The sequence below is a fragment of the Chiloscyllium plagiosum genome, unplaced genomic scaffold, assembly GCF_037043375.1.
Source record: "Chiloscyllium plagiosum isolate Xiang-an unplaced genomic scaffold, Cpla_swu_hap1 HiC_scaffold_47, whole genome shotgun sequence".
NCBI classification, from domain to species: Eukaryota; Metazoa; Chordata; class Chondrichthyes; order Orectolobiformes; family Hemiscylliidae; genus Chiloscyllium; species Chiloscyllium plagiosum.
The window spans coordinates 21,012,346-21,018,345 of NW_028270185.1; the positions used below are offsets into that span (position 1 = coordinate 21,012,346).

The window sequence follows — 6,000 nt, forward strand, 5'->3', positions numbered from 1 at the left end:
AAGACAGAATAAACAATGAATTATATTGTTGGGAATCTTTCTAAAGGTGTTGTGCCAAATCTTGCTGAGAAAAAATCCCCTATTTATGGTGCAGATTACTATTAATGCACAAATCAGCTAGCAAATTCAGGGTTCAAAGATGCACTGTAAATTTCAAATCTGATGATTAATTTATTTTGCTCTACTCTGTGCTTCGTACAAACAACATCTCAATTTTAGACTTTTAATCCACTCTTTCTTTTCTTTCTATTTCTCTTTGGAAGGAGTTAAACTGTAATGCACATTACTGTTTCAGCACCCCGCTAAAGTTTAGGCAATATAGTTACTAAGTTTGCAGATGACACCAAAATTAGTGGTGTAGTGGATAGCGAAGAAGGTTACATCAGAGTACAATGGGATCTTGATCAGATGGGCCAATGGGCCAAGGGGTGGCAGATGGTGTTTAATTTAGATAAATGTGAGGCACAGCATTTTGGAAAGGCAAATCAGAGCAGGACTTGTACACTTAATGGTGAGGTCTTGAGGAATGTTGCTGAACATAGAGACTTTGGAGTGCAGGTTCATAGTTTCTTGAAAGTGGAGTCAAGGATAGATAGGATAGTGAAGAAGACATTTGATATGCTTTCCTCTATTGGTTTGAGCATTGAATTTCGGAGTTGGGAGGTCAAGTTGCAACTGTATAGGACATTGGTTCGGCCACTTTTGGAATATTGTGTGCAATTCTGGTCTCCCTATTATCAGAAGGATGTTGTGAAACTTGAAAGGTTCAGAAAAGATTTACAAGGATGTTGCCAGAGTTGGAGCTGTAGGGAGAGGCTGAATAGAGTGGGGCTATTTTCCCTGGAATGTTGGAGGCTGAGGGGTGACCTTACAGAGGTTTATAAAATCATGAGTGCCATGCATAATGTAAATTGACAAAATCTTTTCCCTGGGGTGGGGTAGTCCAGAACTAGAAGGCATTGGTTTAAAGTGAGAGGTGAAAGTTTTAAAAGGGACCTAAGGAGCAACTTTTTCACGATAGGGTGGTGCGTGTATGGAATGAGCTGCCAGAGGAAGTGGTGAAGACATGTACAATTACAGCATTTAAAAGACATTTGGATGGATATATAAATAGGAAGGTTTGGAGGGATACGGGCCAAATGCTGGCAAATGGGACTAGATTGGTTTCAGTTATCTGGTGGACACAGATGAGTTGGTCCGAAGGGTCTGTTTCCATGTTGTACCTCTCTATGACTGTATGGCTTGGTTAAGGAGAGAATCCATTAGTCCTGCAATTATTAGCTTGCACTTCCAGCAAGTAACAGTGCAAATATTTTTCAAGTAAAGGGTATAAAAAACATCTTAACTAGTGGGGATCACTGCCCTAGAGACAGTTTTACATTGTTGTGTAAATAATGTGTATATTTGATTTGACTGATATCTGGGGCTTTATGTCACTACTTCTTACGCTGTGTACATGCTGAAAACGGTTATGTGCTAGATAAAGCGAATGATTCATTTGTTGAAGATTCTATTGACTATTCCACATTGATTTCCATGAATGATCATGCAGTGTGACAAAACCATTAGTACACTTTCACCTTTCTAATCAACTTCCACTTCTACAATAGTTAAACAACACTGGAATCAGTCAGCAGCTGAATGGAAAAAAAAGACAGGTTTCAGGTGTGTTCCTGCTGTGCATTTGAAACATATTTGAGACTTCAAAGTCTGCAGCATTGTGATTATCTCAGTGCATTTACAGAAGAGGAACTTTAAAGGATTTACAGTGATATATTACCTTTTAAATTATATCTTATTCTTCTCAATTTGAAAGCAGGATATTTATATTTGCATCCATACATCTGCACTAACATCTTCTAAATGTTTCTGCTTAATTGAAGAAAATACAAAAAGCTCTCAAATCTCTGTGCATTAAATGTAAGAGATGGTGGATACCATGGTGGATAAGATGTGTCCATGGGATGTATACGTACTGAGTTCATGCTGTCCATATTATTGGATATTAATATTAAGATGTGAATTTACTTGGCACATTTTAACTTACTCACTAGCAATCCTCAATAACAGAACACCAAGCAATATCTTTAAGAGATGCTGGCACCACATTCCCACCGTTTGTTTGAGATGACTCTGGTACATAATACAATATACGCGAGGACCATTGTTCATTTTATAAGAAAATGCAAAGTCAACTCACAGCACCAAAAGATCGATAGTGCAATGGCACAACAGTAGGACATCATTATCAGCCCTGCAGAAGTCGGTATACCATAAATTATTCTAGATCTAAATGTCAGATTGTCAGCTGTGCTTCGATCAAGCTGGTTTTGGTTACTCCATGTTGTATAACTCTCTAACAATGACTTCAGGAACTTTTTGTGCAAAAAACAACTTCGTGACCATACAACATTTACAATTTACAAAAAATATTTAAAGAGTTTTGGATAGCAAACATTAGGTCTAGATGAGAAACAGAAAGTGTTGGAGAAACTCAGCAGGTCTGGCAGTATTGGTAGAGAGAAAAAGAGAGTTAACATTTCGGGTCCAGTGACCCTTCATCAGAACTGTGATTTGTCAATCATCTGAACGTTACTAACAGCAATTCTGTACGCAGATTTGTTAGCAGAATTTGGAATATATTTGTTATTATCACCTTCTGAAAGCAGAAAAATCCACTTCTTTCTGGTTATAGTTTTTAACTAAATGATATAGAAGTAGGTTTATCTCTTCGGTGACAATGCATAGAGCTCTTTGGACCGGTATCACATATTTAAACACAAGTAGCCACTTGCAATTTTCTTTCCATGCCTCTTAAGGGACAGACAGTCATGGGAAATGCAAATTTTCCAATATGTGCTCACAGGTGTCAGTGCTTCTCCATGTAGCAGCAGACATGTCCCTTTTAAAACTTACCTCTCTCACATTAAACCAATGCCTTCTAGTGCTGTTATTTAAATGGCTCCTTTAAAGAACCAACATGTGCAACAACTGATGGGTGTTATGCTACATTCACTGCAGAAATTATATGAAACTAGCTACTTACCACTGTTTGAAGTACTCAGATGAGTTATTTTGTGGCTCTCTGTAGTTTAAAAAACCGGATTTGTTTCGACTATCTGAAATTTTCTAAATATAAAATGTTGAATGGTGACAAAAAGAAGAAGTCTCCTTTTTACTTCCTCTTTCAATACGTAGAAAGATTTCAAATGGATGTAATAGTGCAGCCAATAAGCTGGAGTTCTTTTGTGGGACAGAAAGTGCATTTGCAGAACTTTCCTTAACAAATAATGTTGAATTAGCTAGAATTCATGGCAAGGCAAGTAATACATGATGGGCAGAATTTTAAGGTGATGTATACTGGACTGAGGGAGGGCACCAAGGTGAAAGTGTATTAAAAATAGCACATCTGAATGCACATTGGTTCCTCAGCTCCATCCCACCCTGGGCAATTTTCCCAGAGACAGAGTTGGAGGCAGCGTGGCCATCTAAGCTGTGCATAGATAATTGACCTATTTAGGGCCTGTGAAGGCCTGTTGTCAAAAAATTGATGAATTCCTTTGTAGCCACTTTTTCTGTATTGATCAAGGTAACATTTATGACAATTCGAAAGATTGCAAGACAGCATAAGTCAATTCTGCCCAGCAATAAGAAAGGGGCTTTTTGCAAGGTGTTTGATAAGTCACTCAGGACCGATCAGGAGTCACTGAAGGGGAGTTTACAGATTTTGAGCAGTGAATGAGGATACAAAAGGGAGAAGGCAAAGTAGATTGCATGCTAGGAGTACTGCGTTTTGCATGATTGCTGGAAAGGCAGCTAAACGACACAGACTCTGTGTAGGAGAATCGACGAGGAGTCGTGAGCAGTTGGAGGGCTCCATGTGGTAGACCTTAAACAGAAATTCTAGGAATTAGTAGGCACCTAAGTGGTGGAATCAGAACTCAAAGAAAGTCCTTGGGTGCTGATAAACTGGGAAGGCAATTGAATCTGTGTCTGGCAATCTGTAAGGGGCTCAGAAGAATGGACTTGAAATACTTAAAAGCAATGTTTGTTTGATGTAACTAAGTTTGAAGTTTGGGGAAAACCTCAGTCACAGGACTGGCCTGGTGTGAAGAGTGAAGTTATACCTTTGAGGGGCATCCTTTCTGGAGTCCAGGGGAGGATACAGATCCAGGAAAGGATAGTGATAAACCAGAATGGGAGTAATTGTTGAGACAGCCCATGATGAAGTGATCTTTCAGAGAGAGTCTCAAGGCGAGGCCAATAAAAGTGAAGAATTGTAATTCTTTGTGTCAGTAATGTCTATGCCTGGGTCAGGCAAGACAGATTAAGGGATTTGGATTCAAAGTGGGAACCCAGTGCATGGAGAAAAGAGATGCTTTAAGTAAGGTTTATTACCAGACATTCAGCTTGCTGACTTGAGAGTTCAGTGAAGGAAGGGAGAGAGTATTCCTTTATGAGCAGCTGCTATTAGGAAATGTGCCTCAAGGATTGGTCATTTTTTAAAACAAATCTGCAAAAGAAAAATAATCTTATAGTAATTGGTGCAAAAATAAGGTTAAGAAATAGCCGAACAGTACAACCAAATAGAATGCCCATGCTGGGCATGTGGTGGGTCATAGACATTTCACATGACCTAGGTAGAGTCATAGAGGCATAGAACAGGCTCTTTGGCCGAACTTGTCCATGCTGCCCATACGATAGCACATACTTTTTTTCTGTATCACCAGCTGAAGTGATAGCTGGTGTTGCTGGAGTATCCACAAACCAAAGAACTATGTGGATAACATGTCCAGAGAAACATTCACACTGCAAAGTAGGGACATGCAAGAAAATAGGGAATGAGTGACTGCCAGGCAGTGGAAAAGAGCCAAGTAGATGGCACAGGAATCCCCTAAGTTCCTGCTCACTAATTAGTTTTCCATTCTGATTCATTTGAAGTTGATGGTTCCTCAGAGGAATGCAGCAAGCACCAATGCTTTGGTGGTACATATAACCTTAAGACATAGGAGCGAATTTAGGCCATACAGCTCATTGAGTCTGCTCTGCTATTCAATCTTAGCTGATAAGTTTCTCACCCCATTCTCTTGCCTTCTCCCCATAATCCTTGATCTGCTTGACAATCAAGAACCTATCTATCTCAGTCTTAAATATACTCAATGACATGGCCTGCACAGCCTTCTGTGGCAGTGAATTCCATAGATTCACCACTCTCTGGCTGAAGTAGTTGCTCCTTATCTCTGTTTTAAAAGGTCTTCCTTTTACTCTAAAACTGTGCCCTCGGGTCCTAGTCTCTTCTACAAATGGAAACATCTTCCCAACATCCACTCTGTCCAGGCCAATCAATATTCTGTAAGTTTCGACTAGATACCCCCCCCTCATCCTTCTAAACTCAATCGGGGATAGACCCAGAGTGCTCTAACATTCATCAGATGTTAGGCTTTTCATTCCTGGGACCATTCTCGTGAATCTCCTCTGAACACGCTCCAAGGCCAGTATATCCTGAGATATGGGGCCCAAAACTGCACACAATACTCCAAATCTGGTCTGACCAGAGCCTCAGAAGCATGTCCCTGCTTTTATGTTCAAGTCCTCTCAAAATACATGCCATCATTGCATTTGTCTTCTGTTATGGACTAGACCAGACCACTGAGGCAGCTCAGACCATAACTTTGCAATTTGTTTCGGTAAGTGTACAGTGAAAATTACCCGGAGTAAGTCAGCTAGGTTGATTACTAGATTTTAAAACAGACAAAAATTTATTCACAAAATTATGCAATGAAACACAAAGAACAGAATAAAGAACCCTACAGCACTCAGTCGATCCACACTAGACTTAAGTATGCTGTTCCCAATACATAACAGCCCAATAAGCAAATTCCCTTTAAAAACCAGTATAAATGGAACACATGCTTACAGGTTGAGGTTGCAGGGGAGAAAGAGAGAGAGAGAGAGTTTCCACACAGCTCACTGTTGAACTTCTCACCAGTTCAGGACTGA

At 39.8% G+C, this 6,000-nt stretch overlaps 1 protein-coding gene across 4 annotated transcripts in view; it reads right to left on the reverse strand.

The window, feature by feature from the left end:
• rnaset2l (ribonuclease T2, like) overlaps window positions 1-3,171 on the reverse strand; it is a 55,834-nt gene extending 52,663 nt beyond the window's left edge. For all 4 annotated transcript variants that reach the window (XM_087984046.1, XM_043681027.2, XM_043681029.2 and 1 more), the window contains exon 1: window positions 3,047-3,171. The gene's annotated coding sequence lies outside the window, so the exon portion shown is untranslated. The remainder of the gene's footprint in view (window positions 1-3,046) is intronic.
• Between the last annotated feature and the right edge of the window lie 2,829 nt (window positions 3,172-6,000).